This window comes from Myotis myotis, unplaced genomic scaffold (assembly GCF_014108235.1).
Source record: "Myotis myotis isolate mMyoMyo1 unplaced genomic scaffold, mMyoMyo1.p scaffold_m19_p_14, whole genome shotgun sequence".
In the NCBI taxonomy this organism is placed as follows: Eukaryota; Metazoa; Chordata; class Mammalia; order Chiroptera; family Vespertilionidae; genus Myotis; species Myotis myotis.
In genome coordinates, this window is record NW_023416318.1 from 45,374,095 (window position 1) to 45,387,888 (window position 13,794).

Genomic DNA, 13,794 nt, shown 5'->3' on the forward strand with positions numbered 1-13,794 from the left:
AATAATTGGTTATTCAATTTCAATAACTATGCCACTCAATAATTATAACTGTCATTTGGAAAATGAAAAACCTCTTGAACTTCTACAATTTTCAGATTCCAACTAACAATAATATTTTCAAAAACACCATTAAAGATGTATTTTATTTTTAAAAAGGCTGCTTCAGTTTATTGCTATACAAAATAACGGGTGAACCTGGGTTGGAGGGAGGTGGGTGGAGAAGTACTGAAAACACAACTTTTAACTAGTTATACCAGATCTTCAGACGGTCACCTTCCATAACCTTCAGGAAAGGAGGTCTGTAACTGTAACCCAGCTCTTTCTTTTGAGAGTGAAATAAACAAAAAAAAAATGTCCTTATTAGAGCATATAAGCCTCCTTTCACGAAACGTAGCTATTAGCTGGCCAAAGAGAAATTTTAAAAAACACACATACATAGTTGGGACAAGTCACATTTTCCCTAAATTGTTCCCACTCCATCTCTTAATAGGCAAGTATTCTTTTGGTAACCAACTCTCTCAGTAATCTTTCTCAAACTCAGAGACTATTATAAAAAAAAAAAAAGTTCATTGCAGAGAACAGAGAGACTACTCATTAAACCATCGTAAGACATTATCAACAGATTTTCTCACCTGTCCCAGGCCTAGCACTTCTTGAAGTAACTAAGCCATATTTTTTCCTCCCCATTTTAAAAATTAATTAAAAAATAATTTAAAAACAAAATTATGAGTTAGCTGTCTTTTAAACCAAGAGATGTATTTACTAGATACATCTTATGTGATAAACAGTGTGTTAAATGCCCTGTCTAATTTTATCTCATGTAACCTATGTAAAGTCAGGGGGAAGTAGTTACATAACAGGTGTGGGGTTGGGGAAAAGAAGGAGTAATTTTATATAAGAGTCACAAATTCAGCAAATAGGACCAATAAAATCAACAAGTAATTGAAAGTAAAATGAGTCATAAATAGACTGCCTGCAGATCAGGAGGTATATATAATTTAAAAGAAACACACACTAGAAGCTGTTACAATGCACTTTATTCTTTGGTTCCTGGCTACACACTAAGTTAACTCTTAGTCTCTGAGTGACTACATTGTGTTTGTAAAGGAGTGAACTCAACTGGACTCTGGATTACCTAAGTATTAAGATAACTTCCAAAATCAAAATTACAAATGAAAACTGGTATTTAAAAGTTTAACTTCTAGCCAGTACATTAAGACAAACAAAAGAAATAAAAGGTGTAAGGATTAGAGTGGAGGGATTTTTTAAAAAATGTTTTAAGGAGAGATACAAAACCTAGCAAAGACAGACTCCAGGGCTAGAATGCCTGAAATAGTAAGCACTACAGAATAGAGTCAGTCTGTCCTTTGTAGGCAATATGATTTTCTACATAAAAAACCCAATAGATTAAGGAAATTATTAGAAATATATCAGCAGGATTGCTAAATAAACATAATTCAATTGTGTTCTTATAAGCCAACAAAGAGAAAATGTAAATTTCTAGACCTCTTTCTTTCTTTTTTTTTTTTTTTTAATATATTTTATTGATTTCTTACAGAGATGAAAGGAGAGAGACAGAGAGTTAGAAACATCGATGAGAGAGAAACATCGATCAGCCGCCTCCTGCACACCCCCCACTGGGGATGTGCCCGCAACCAAGGTACATGCCCTTGGCCGGAATCGAACCTGGGACCTTTCAGTCCGCAGGCCGACGCTCTATCCACTGAGCCAAACCGGTCCCGGCTAGACCTCTTTCTTATGGAAACTTTCAAAACAGCTTAGAGAATAAAAACAAGAATTATAGCATTACCATCACCTCCAACACCACAACTGCCTAGCTTATGGTCAATCTTGTATCATCCCATCCACTGCCTCCCCTCTATTCTATAAAATAATGAAGCAGATCCCAGACATATGCTTGCATCCATCAACCTTTCAGTATATATTTCTAAAAGATGACACTTTTTTCATATAACCACATACTGCTATAACAATTTCTTAATATCAAGTATCCAGTCAAGTGTTAAAATTTTCCTAATTATTTCATAAATATTTATTTATTAAAATCTGGGCCCAAATATAGTCCAAACATTACTATTAATCTCAAATTTCCTCCTTCATTTCTTTTTTTCTTCCTGTAATTAATTTGTTGTAAAAGCCAAGTTGTGTGTCCCAAGAACTTCCCCAAAGCCTAGATTTTGCTGACTGCATCCCCAATGGTTATCATTTCATTTGTTTCCCTGTCTTCTATGTTTCCTGTAAACAAGAAGTTAGAACTAGAGGCTTGATCTGATTCAGTTCAATTTTTTGGCAAGAATACCTCCTAAATGATGTTGTGAATTTTCATTAAGAGAAACCTAATGCCTGGTTGTCTTTCTGCGATGTAAGCAACCACTGATGATCTTTGCTTGGGTCCAGGAATTCATTACAAAACAGTGATGTTTTGCTCAGCTGGCGTGGTTCAGTGGTTGAGCATCGACCTATGAACCAGGAAGTCATGGTTGCATCTGATCAGGTCACATACCCAGGCTCCATGCCCCAGTAGGGAGCATGCAGCAGGCAGCCAATCTATGATTCTCTCTCAGTATTGAGTTTCTATCTTTCTCTCTCCCTCTCTCTTCCTCTCAGAAATAAAAAAAAAAACAACGTATTTTTAGAAAGCGGTGATGTTCTATGTTTCACTCCTTCTTCATTTGTTAACTAGAATACTCCTGAAAAAAAGAAACTTCCTTCCCTTCAAGTATAGTTAGTTCCTTAGCATACTCCAAAGAAAACTAATGAGTTGTTTTAAAGTGTCATTATGAACTTACAGATTTAAACATATGTTATATGACTGATTATACTGTAGTTATTAAACTTGCTGATGCTCATCTTTGGCCAGCCACAGTCCATGCAGTTAAGCACCTTAGTTATTTTGCCATGCCTTATTACAGTTTGATAACTTCCTTACAAGGTGTTCAAGGCCCCAGAAATAGAATAAGCTTTAGTCATAAGTCACATTCCCATATAAATAGTTTCTTTCTTATCTTTATATCTACTAAATTAAAAATTCCTAACTCTTAATTATAAATCAAATGTGTTATACATTCTGGGTTTTATAACAAAACATGGACCCAGAATTGTAGCAGTATTTCTCACAGAAGTCTACTTTTAGCATTTCATTGACTGGCCCTCAAAAAACATATCCCACTTAAAATTCAATGTTGAATGCTTCAATTTTGAGAGACTGGCTCAAAAAGATTCCTAATCTATTCTCAGCTGGCATTTTTGCTCTGGAAAGTATTTCTTAGTGTTCCATTTCAAAATTTGGATATGTTTTTTAAAGATGTACAATAAAAATGCAGTTTTTCTTTGATAAATTAATAAGCTCATCAAGTATTGGGAAATTATCAAACTCTTAGAAACTGAATCATTTTGTACCATAATTCAGACTTTTTATAGAATCCTCATTCCTCATCCTTAACATTAAAACTCATGATACTGTGAATATGAATTAAGTTCTATTTGAAATACTAAATGTATTTACTAAGTCATGCCCCTCTGAGATAAGAAACATGGAATTATCAATAATAAATACTTATTTTGCTAGAAAACTAATTAACAAACATGTAAGCCCTGTCATACTACACGGCTAGCAAACGTCACTGTGGAAAAGCAGGATCCTATATGTACCTGCTGACCATTCCTTCACAAAACATGGCTTTAATGGCCAAAAATTGCTTGCTTCCACAATTTTTACTTTTTTCTTCAACATTAAATCACAATGAGAAATCACACCACATCAGAATTGCCAGCTCTTCTCTCTGATAAAAGAGGGGTATGAATTGATATCCTGGTACAATTTCTTTTACTCATAGAATTGATATCCTGGTGCAATTTCTTTCCTGCAGTTTAAGTGACTGGGCTTGGATCAGAGGAAATAATGCAACTTTTCCAGGCAACAATGGCTTAAAAAAAACAATCAACCACTACCGACAACAAAACAAAGCAATGACAAAATACTCTTCGGCAGTAGTGTGCATTTCTCAGTGGTAACAGTTACACATCTATATGAAGTCTTAGTATGTCCTCTGCACATCAGTGCTTTCATCACACTGAAAAACAAAAATTCTGCTAGCCTGCACACATGACAATAATTGCTTTTCCAGATGATATGCCTTTGATAAGGGAATTTTGGCCAAAAGCTCATTTTACTTTCTCTCCAAGCATAATATTTGTCATTAACTTTGAAACTGGTTTTACAAGCTTCTGAGCAGTAGTGCGAGTTGACCTGTTTGTTGCTATGAGAAAAATAACTGTGGCTGACACTTCAGCAGTGTGGTCTTCTGTCTTCAGCAACATTCTTTAATTTCACACTGAAAAGCATTATTTTATGTAATTATACTTATTACATTCTTTTTATCACAAGTCTAAAAAATAATTACTATCATAGAAAAGGAAACTAAGGCAGAAATAGTAATAATTCAATTCCCCAGGGTAGCACGAAAATAGAAAAACCGAAATGTGTGCTCTACCACAGAGAAAACTATGGCAAGAGAATACCTATTTCCTTAGTACACCTTGTTGAAATTTGTTTTCAAAGATTTTCTTGAATCCAAATAAAATATTTCTAAAAGGTACCACTTTAACTTAATGTAAACGATATTTCAAGACATAACTTACAAATGTTCCTGGCCCTAAATTATGTACTGATTTTGTTTTGTTTTCATACCTGCCCCCCCCCCTCCAAAAAACCCCCACACTCTCAAAATCTAAAGACCTCTCAAAAAATTTACAAGAAAATATTGTCAAAATGTATTATATAAAATTCCTGAGCACATGATTGCAAAATTTTCACTTTTCTTCACTTTCAAAAGGAAAAATGACAAATATTAATAGGGATATCACTCTGTGAAAGCTTGCAAATGAGTGAAGAGAGAGAAGAAATTGATGAATTAGAAATCCCTAATTAAAGATTTAAGCAACCTAATTTGGCTATGTGGCAGTTTTACAAATCCTATATAATAAAAGGCTAATATGCAAATCGACCAAATGGCAGAACAACTGGTTGCTATGATGCACACTGACTACCAGGGGGCAGACGCTCAATGCAGGAGCTGACCCTGGTGGTCAGTGCACTCCCACAGCGGGAGCACTGCTCAGTCAGAAGCCAGGCTCACGGCTAGTGAGCGCAGCAGCAGTGGCGGGAGCCTCTCCCGCATCTGCAGCAGCACTAAGGAGCAGGCCTAAGCCAGCAGTCGGACATCCCCTGAGGGCTCCCAGACTGCGAGAGGGCGCAGGCTGGGCTGAGGGACTCCCCCGAGTGCATGAATTTCATGCACCGGGCCTCTAGTAGAATCATTAAGTAGACCAATTAGTCAGTAAATTCACCTGATCAAACTTCCTACTCCCTAATCTTAACTTTTGTTGAGATCTGAATACAGAACTTAACTATATTACTCAGAAAGGGGTTCTAAATTATGATTTTATGTGTTCATTTTATAATTGCTTTTAAATGGTGTTCAGATTAGTGTATTTAGCCTCCCTAGCCCCAGAGTAAGTGTTCTGAATGAAAGATGTTTTCAATTTCATTCATAATAAAGTTATAGAATAATTTATATTCTTCCACATATCTAAAATCATTCTTTGCAAAGCTTAGACATTCTACTAATGTTGTTAAATGAAAGTAAGAAGGAAAGACATTTCAAAAATTAAGAGAAATGATTCTGATAATAAGACAAATTATATATGTAATCATCATTACCATTTGATTCGAAATGACATCCAGAAATTTTAGAAAATGACAAAAGAAATTTAGAATAGATACATCTACTAGCTGCCAGAGTTCTAAAACCTCTCATCAAAGTAAGCTAACTCTTGTTTATCTGCTATTTGATTTGAGGTAACCTTTCTTTGGCAAAAATTACTCAAATTATACCATCCCTTTCTAGAAGGTAATCCATTTTTTTAAACTGCAGCAGTCTTAGAATTTTTCAATATCATGGATTTTTATTACTTTAGAATTTACTACTTTATATGTTCTTCCAAAACAGAACAAAATGAAATAAATAAATCCAAGTAATAAGTGATAAATTTTTGTCATATTTTTATCTTTTCTATATTCCAGCATGATTAATTTATAAACCTCTATAATGTATGCAAAGAACCAACCAACTTGGACCTATCCCCTAAAATAATTATCTTTCCATACCTTCTGCATATTTGGAAAAAGATAATTTAAAAAAATATTTGTTTTTTACATGAACACCTAACTACCCTGTTTGGAATTTATATGTATTTTAGAAAAATAGGAAGCACTGTGTTTGTTTTCCACTAACATGATGTTTCCTTTGATTGTTTTCAGTTATTTTATGTAGCCTTCAGAGTGGGGACCCACCCCATAATTTGGAAGTATCACTTGATTCTTTACATATCTCGGTTTTCTGGTGCAAGTGAAACTAACCCATCAAATCCCAAAAGCCCTACAGGCACAGTCTATAAGGAGTAAAAGTGACACTTCTTGGTGAATAGAGAATCCTTAACAACAAATGAGAAGAATAGGAGAGGAAGGTTTCCAAACCAAACTAAGGGACAATCACTAAGATCTCTTGTATCATGTGAGCAGGCTCTATCAGAGTGCTGAATTCAGTTGCTCATCTCAGAGGGTCATGCCATAAATAAAATAATTATTAAACTGGCATTTATTTATTTCAGTTCTTCTAACATAGTTTTAATCTGCACACGGTATGTACCTTAATTTCATATAATGGACACACTTTCCTAATTATAAAGATTACCTCCTTTTAAAATCTGGATCTTTTCTCGGTTTTGGGGAAAAGTGAGCTGGGGAGAGGGGTAAACTCTCCAATAGCCATTCCAACATAAAAATTTAAACTTCTGAAATATTTATATAAAAACCAACATTATAAAACGACTGCTAAGGAGTCAAATTAAAATAAAATTATACCTCAAATACCTTAGAAAGTAGAAATTTCTAAATGTTGGTGTCTTCATTTGGAAGCAAAAATTTCTACTGCACAATCTTGCCTGATGGTCCTTGATTTTCTCATTAGTCGGTTCCAGTTACATTTCCATTAGTGTGGATAGCTCTAAAGTAGGAGAAAGAAGACACAATTAGTCTACTAAAAATATTACAGGTTAAATTTAGATATTGTAACACATCATTGTTTTCCTACAAGCAAACAAAGATCCTTATACAGATGCTTTCATTGTTAAAGAAATGTCAAAGCCCATTCTTCTCCCTCCTAAAGATTTTAAAAATTGAAATTAAAGATTAAAGGTGGAAAAAAGAAAGAAAGTTGATAAGAGGTAATTAGTTACTAGCTTTAAAGCAGTCAGATCCCCAAAGAAGGTATGCAGCAAATTGGTATATGCTTTGCACTGGTACTCCAAGGAGACAAGGGGCTGGTGACTATCAGCTCACTCATCAGAGTTGCTGACATCATCCCAGCAACAGTAGCCTCAGTAACCAGTTTTAGGTAAAATGGAAAAGTAGGAAGAAACAGGGTTTCCAGCAGAAGATCACCTCTATGATAAGGAAGCACCCAATATGATGGCTACTATTCATTCCCAGGTCATTGTCCGTGGGATAAGACAAATTGGATTTCACTGAACTAATGGTAGTGCTGTGTCTTCCCACTCTGCCTCAAAGCTAATGCCAAACAGTGGGGGATTTGTAGATATAAGAGAATGCTTAAGAAACGTAAGCCCTACCTGCTTTCATTAAAGTTCAACTGCTTTAGGCTTTACCACCCAGGGTTACTATTATACCCTTTAGATCACAAAGACACAGTGGATCAGGCTCCAGAAAAAATCATTGTACCACAGGTCAATTCAGGAATCTTGCTAGTTAATTCTACCCGTGCTCTCACCCTTGTCACCCTTGGACTTTGTTCAAAACACAAACCATTCTGGCCAACTACCCTCTCTCCTATTTTCATGCCCACAATGTTCTCTATGCTTTCTCAGTCACTCATGTGTTCCCCCACTATTCCCCTTCCTGCTAATCTTTTCTTCAAAGACCTCTGGAGGCCCTATTTACATAGCAAAACAAATCGCCTCTACACCCTCAACCATATCACTGAACACTCCTTTCAGCCACCAGTCTAAATCTGGCTCTTGAAAGTTCTAGAGTGAAGGCTAAGACAGTAGATCCACCTTCTCCACAGTGACACTTCCAGACCCAACTCACCAGCAACCCCATTACTTCCCACAAGCTCACACCATCTGACTGCCCCACCCTCTACTTCTCTTTGTCATTCAATATCCCACTTTATTTTTTTTTCTAATCTGGGTCCACCCTCAATACCTTCCATGCACTGTGCCTACTCTCATCTCTCCGGCTGCTGTATTATCTATCACGTCTCAAAATCTTGGTTGTCACCCAAGCTATCAGTCCACCTAGTATGTTACCTTCTTTCTTCCACGTCACCACCCTCAAATTCCTAATCCTGGGGCAACTCAATCACCTTTTTTTTTTTTTTTTAAGATATTTTATTGATTTTTTTTACAGAGAGGAAGGGAGAGGGACAGAGAGTCAGAAACATCAATGAGAAAGAAACATCGACTGGCCGCCTCCTGCACACCCCCTACTGGGGATGTGCCTGCAGCCACAGTACATGCCCTTGACCGGAATCGAACCTGGGACCCTTCAGTCCGCAGGCTGACGTTCTATCCACTGAGCCAAACCGGTTAGGGCTCAATCACCTTTTGAAACACACACACACACACACACACACACACACACACACACACACGTAGACTGATCCTGCTATAATATAATATTAGGGTCTTCAAATTCAGTTAGACACTAAATGCTATCGAGTATCCCTTTTATATGCCATTAATCGGGTCTTTCTCCCATAACTCACAATGTCTTTCCAAATTTTTGCCACTCCTCCTCTCGCAGACCCATGGGGAGGGGAGGAGGGGAGATGGGAGAGGGGTCTTCTTGTTTTTATTAACATTTGTGTAGGTTGTTTATAATGTGAAGATACTATTTCTTTCACTTTTAACATTTTCTCAGTCTATTATTGGCTTTTAATAGTTTTTATTTTAGGTGGCCAGATTTGTCCACCATTGTCTTTTTCATTTATTTTATTATGACTCTGCTTATAAATTTCTGATAGCAGATAGTCTGATTTTCACTTTTCTGTGGGATGTTTGAAGCCTTCATTCCAAATGATGTCTGATCTAATCTAAATTGTATTCCAAACTGCCCACCAGTTTTCCTAATATTAATTCTCACAAACTATCTTAACCAAAATTAGAAAAATAAATCCAGCAATATTTTAAAAAGCAATGTGTATTATAATCAAATAATATTATCCCTGGAATGTGATATTAGTTCAATAGAAAAAAAATCCATCAATTTAATTCACCATATCAACAGACTAAAACGTAAGTGATCACTTTAATAAATGCAAAAAAAAATTAGAAAAAACTCAGCCATTCATGACTCAAAACTCTCAGAAAAGTAGGAACAGAAGGGAACGTCCTCAGCACAGCACATGAATCTACAAGTCTATAACTGATATCAGACATAATCATGAAAGACGAAATGTTTTCCCTCTAAGACTGGGAATAAGGCAAGAACATCTCTCTCACAACTCCTATTCAACACTGTACTGTACTGCAAGTATAATAATGCAAGAGAAAGAAATAAAAACCTAAAGATGAAAAGAAAGAAGTCTTCTTTCACAAGTGAAAGGATTGCCTATATAGAGCACCCTAAAGAATCCAACACTAAAGGCAGCAAGTGAACTAAGGATATTGCAGATACAAGGTCAACATACTATAATTCTATTTCTACATGGTAGACATTTAAAAAATAGTAACAATTATATTAGCCATCAAAAAAGAAATGCCTAAGGCCCAGCTGGTTTGGCTCAGTGGTTGAACATCGACCTAGGAACCAAGAGGTCCCCACTTCAATCCCGGTCAGGGCATTGATCCCCAGTGGGGGCCATGCAGGAGGCAGCCAATCGATGATGTTCCTCTCTCATTGATATTTCTATCTCTCTATCCCTCTGCCTTCCTCTCTCTCTAAAAATCAATAAAAATATATTTTTAAAAAAGAAATATCTAAGCTAAATATAACAAAATAAATGCAAGATTTGTGTGCTCAAAAATACAAAACACGAAGAGAGGGAATCAAAGACCTTAATAAATGGAGAGACACTATTTTCAAAGATCAATCAATACCGTTAAGATATCAATTCTTCCCAAGTTAATTTATAAATTATAATGTAAAACCTAATTAAATTTCCACCCGGATTTCTGTAAAAACTGACAAGCTAATTCTAAAATTTGTGTAAATGCACAGAAACTAGAATACTCAAAAAACAATTTTGAAATAGACTGAAGTTGGAAAACTTACACTACCTGGTCTCAAGATTTTCTATAAAGCTATAGAATCAAGACACTGTAATTCTGGCATAAGGATAAACATACAAATCAATGGAGAAGATACTGCCCAGAAACAGAGTTACATATTTATGGTCAACTGATTTTCAACAAAAGAATCAAGGTCAATCAATGCAAAAATAATTGTCTTTGTTACAACTTTGGTACTAGAACAACTGACAATCCATGTGGTAAAAAAAGAAAGCAAGCAAAAAAATTCAACCTACATGGCCTATCTTATACAAATACACCTAAATATTTTAAAATGCAAAATTTCTGGAAGAAAACAAAGGAACAAATTTTGGGGATCCAGGAATTGGCAAACTTTTTCTGCAAAGAGCAAGACAGTAAACATTTCAGACTTTGTAGGCTATACAGCCTTGTTGCAAATAAAAAACTCTGTCATTGTAGCATGAAAGCAGCATAGACAATGAGTAAACATTAGGTCATGGCCATATTCCATGAAAACTTTACGTACTAAAACAAGCAGTGGCCTGAATGGGCTGTAGTTTGCCAACCTGAGTTAGGCAATGAGTTTTAGATATGACACCAAAAGCACAAACCATGAAGAAAAAAATGTATATTTTGCACTTAAAATTTTAAACTTCTGCTCTTGAAAAGGCAGTGTTCTGAAAATGTAAAGACAAGCCACAGACTTGGAGAAAATAATTGCAAAACAAATGCCTATTAAAGAACTTGTTTCTGGAGTATAAAGAACTTTTTAATACAATTGTAAGAAAATAAGCAATCGAATAAAAGTAATGGGCAAAATATCTGGACAATGCAAAAAACAAAAACTCATATCAAGGAGCCTAGTTACATGGTACATGTGTTTAATCTTTCCTTTAGGCTCCCTAAAGCTAGACTACTACTCTCTGAATAGAGCTTGGTCCAATGTTCTGCCTTACACAAGAAGATAACCAACAAATGAAATAAAACTATCAGAGCATTTTTTAAAGTTAATTTTTATTTTTAAATTTTTCTTATTTATAGAGAAAGATTTGTAGTTCCACTTATTTATGCATTCATTGGTTGTTTCTTATATGTGCCCTGATCGAGGATCAAACCCAAAACCTTGGCTTATCAGGACGATGCTCTAACCCAGTGGTCAACAAACTCATTAGTCAACAGAGCCAAATATCAACAGTACAATTGAAATTTCTTTTGAGAGCCAAATTTTTTAAACTTAAACTATATAGGTAGGTACATTGTTATTAACTTAATTAGGGTACTCCTAAGGCTTAGGAAGAGCCACACTCAAGGGGCCAAAAAGCCGCATGTGGCTCGCGAGCTGCAGTTTGCCAACCAGGGCTCTAACCAACTGAGCTACCCAGCCAGGGCTAAAAGTTAGTTTTTAGTTAATATATGTACCTGGTACAAAAGTAAACTGTACAAAAGGGTTATAGTGAATAGAAATTTCCCCCAATCACCCAGCTTCCTTCCCTCACTGTGTGTTTACACTTATTCTGCTTATATAAAAGCATTTACATATATATTTTAAAAATGGTGGCATATTAAAATACTTAATATATCTTAAAGCTTACTTCATATCATTCTTTTTAAAAATATATATTTTTAGCCATAGCTGGTTTGGCTCAGTGGATAGAGCATTGGCCCACAGACTGAAAGGTCCAGGGTTCGATTCAGGTCAAGGGCATGTACCTTGGTTGCGGGCACACCCCCAGTAGGAGGTGCGCAGGAGGCGGCTGATCGATGTTTCTCTCTCATCGATGTTTCTAGCTCTCTATCCCTCTCCCTTCCTCTCTGTAAAAATCAATAAAAAATACATTTTAAAAATATATATTTTTAGCGATTTCAGAGAGGGAGAGAGAGAATGATGAGAGAGAACCATTGATTGGCTGCCTCTGCACACCCCAAACTGGGGGCCGAGCCCGCAACCCAGACATGTGTCCCTGATCGGAATCGAACCCAAGACCTTTTGGTACACAGGCCGACACTCTATCCACTGAGCCAAACCAGCTAGGGCTCATAGCATTCTTTATAAAAATTCTTTATACTTCCTTTTAATAATTTCATAATTTTATATTTATGAAACCATCATGTTTCATTTAACCAGTCTCTTATTAATGGACTCTTATGTTGTTACCAATATTTTGCCACTATTGACAATGCTGTAAAACATATCTGTGCACTCATGAAGTGGAATTACTGGGTCAAAGAATATCTGGATTTAAATTAAGATAGCCTTTCCTAGATTGTGCTCCACAAAGTTTAACAGGGAGGAAAAATATGAACATGTATTAATAAACCTTCCAAATCAGGGAAACTAAGCTAAAGCAAGAAACTCTCAGAAGATAGCCCCAATAACTAAGCTAAAATGTTTTAGGGATTTTCAACTCTAAATAATCCAAGATGCTCCTTAATCCAAGATAAATTTATAGTGAGTGACAATAAGAAGAATGGCAGTCAGCTTGGCCCCCATTATTCCAAATTTTTTTCTATTAAATTACGGTACTTTTTATTTAATATTTGTAACCTGCTTCATTTATAAAAGGACTTGAATTGGTTACAAGTTAAAATACAAGGTAAAGGAGATTCATCACAATAAAACTATGCATATAAAATTTAAAAATAGCTACTGTGATACTGTGTATTGATGAATCTATAAACATAAAAATGAGAACTTTAAAGTTGTAGTACTGAGATAAATAGCAATCGGAAAGAGGAAAAAAAAAGATACTGAGGTAGTTGGCATGGCCAGATACTATTCTCCAAAGATGGCTACCATCAATTCCTCCCCTCTCTGTGTATACATGTCACTCCACCCACCAAGAAATGGGGACTATTTACCAGCTCCTTGAATCTTGGCTGGCCTTGTGACTTGCCTTGACCAACAGGATGTTGGTCACGACATGTGCTTGAAGCCTTCTTAGACTGTCCTGTCCAGCCCACTCAGGTTACCAGCAGAGTGAGTGGTCCCAGATGGTGCTACATAGAGCAGAAGAATCCTCTCTGCCCAAATTCCTGACGCATAGAGTTGTATAAAAACATAAATCAATGTGGTTTTTAAAAAATATATTTCACTGATTTGAGAGCGAGAGGAAAGAGAGGAAGAGAGAAACATTGATTTGTTGTTCCACCCATTTATGCATTCTTATACTAGTACTAGTGGCCTGGTGCACAAAATTCATGCAGGGGGTGGGGAGGGTGTCCCTCAGCCTGGTCTGCACCCTCTCCAATCCGGGACCCCTTCGGAGGATGTCAATCCCAGGGATCAGACCTAAACTGGCAGTTGGGCATCCCCTTCACAATTTGGGACCACTGGATCCTAACCGCTCACCTGCCTGCCTACCTGATTGCCTCTAACCACTCTCTCTGCTGGCCTGCTTGCTCCCAACTGCCCCTGCCTGCCAGCCTGCTTGCCCCCAA

At 36.3% G+C, this 13,794-nt stretch overlaps 1 protein-coding gene across 9 annotated transcripts in view; it reads right to left on the reverse strand.

Annotated features, from left to right (window-relative positions):
* NCOA1 (nuclear receptor coactivator 1) overlaps positions 1-13,794 on the reverse strand; it is a 172,236-nt gene that overhangs the window by 120,167 nt on the left and 38,275 nt on the right. For all 9 annotated transcript variants that reach the window (XR_004971916.1, XM_036335193.1, XM_036335187.1 and 6 more), the window contains exon 2: positions 6,956-7,088. The gene's annotated coding sequence lies outside the window, so the exon portion shown is untranslated. The remainder of the gene's footprint in view (positions 1-6,955; positions 7,089-13,794) is intronic.